Source organism: Microtus ochrogaster, linkage group LG8 (assembly GCF_000317375.1).
Source record: "Microtus ochrogaster isolate Prairie Vole_2 linkage group LG8, MicOch1.0, whole genome shotgun sequence".
Taxonomy (NCBI): Eukaryota; Metazoa; Chordata; class Mammalia; order Rodentia; family Cricetidae; genus Microtus; species Microtus ochrogaster.
Genome location: NC_022033.1, coordinates 22,029,473 through 22,030,619, shown reverse-complemented (window position 1 = coordinate 22,030,619; position 1,147 = coordinate 22,029,473). Strand labels below are relative to the sequence as shown.

The following is a 1,147-nucleotide window of genomic DNA, read 5'->3' as shown; positions in this document are numbered from 1 at the left end:
AACTAGGCTTATTAAGCCCACTTATAACCAATGTCAATACCACACCGTAAATTTCTCCCACCACAGTCACATTTTGCCTGGCTGTATCTTCATTATATTCACATGAAGTAGTAACCACTACTTCACTGAATCACAAATCCAATCATTACTTTCTCCATGGCTTCCATAGTTTTGCCATGTTTTAGCTTTGCTATCACATTTAATTCCCTGAGACTTGTCTGAAGTGTCACGCCCACAAAATCCACCTCCTTCTTTCTTCAGCAGTATTACCATTGAACTAATTCACATTAATGCATATAACTCGAATAGAATAGTTATACACAATACATATAAAAACAAAATATTTATAAAATATACCATACCATGAATAGTCATATCATTTAACCTTATGACAACGAATTAAAAAGCTATATACAATATAAACTATGCATAATATACTAACTATATTTAATTATACATATGGTTATTACAAGAAAGGGTTTTTCTGTATAGTCCACTTTCCTAGTAGTCACTCTTTAAATCAGGACAGCCAGGAACTTATTCTGTCTCCTGAATACCTGTGCCTCCAAAAACCAAGGGGGACAGGGGGGACGGGTGGAGGGTGGGGGAGGCATGGATGATGTAGTACCTTATATCTAAATTCTAGGACTTAAAAGCTAACGTAGTGAGAAAAACCATTAACTTGGTCAAGTTAAAATTTTCACGGATCTTCATTTTAACCAATAAGCATGTGCATAAGGAACCTGACATGGTAGTGTGTGTGCTTTTAATTTATGAGACAGAGCTCAGTTATTTTGAGGCCAGCCTGGACTAGAAGCCAGGGTTGCGAGGCACCAGATCTCAAAAATAAATACTCAAGTTATATTGTGTATCTGACACCACTAGAGTTTATGGTCACCAGCACTTACATGCATAGATCAAAACAAACATAATACAATCAGAATCAATATACAAATAAAGAAATGCAGATATTTCTACAAATAAAATCACTTGAAAATACAAATTATTCTTTTATATTTACAACAACCCCTACCTCATATACACAGCAAATATTGTAAGACAAATACTTACTGTAGCCGGGCAGTGGTGGCGCACGCCTTTAATCCCAGCACTCGGGAGGCAGAGGCAGGCGGATCTCTGTGAGTTC

At 36.6% G+C, this 1,147-nt stretch overlaps 1 protein-coding gene across 12 annotated transcripts in view; it reads right to left on the bottom strand.

The window, feature by feature from the left end:
• Positions 1–1,147, bottom strand: part of Rbm39 (RNA binding motif protein 39) — a 34,773-nt gene that overhangs the window by 13,170 nt on the left and 20,456 nt on the right. The window lies entirely within an intron of this gene.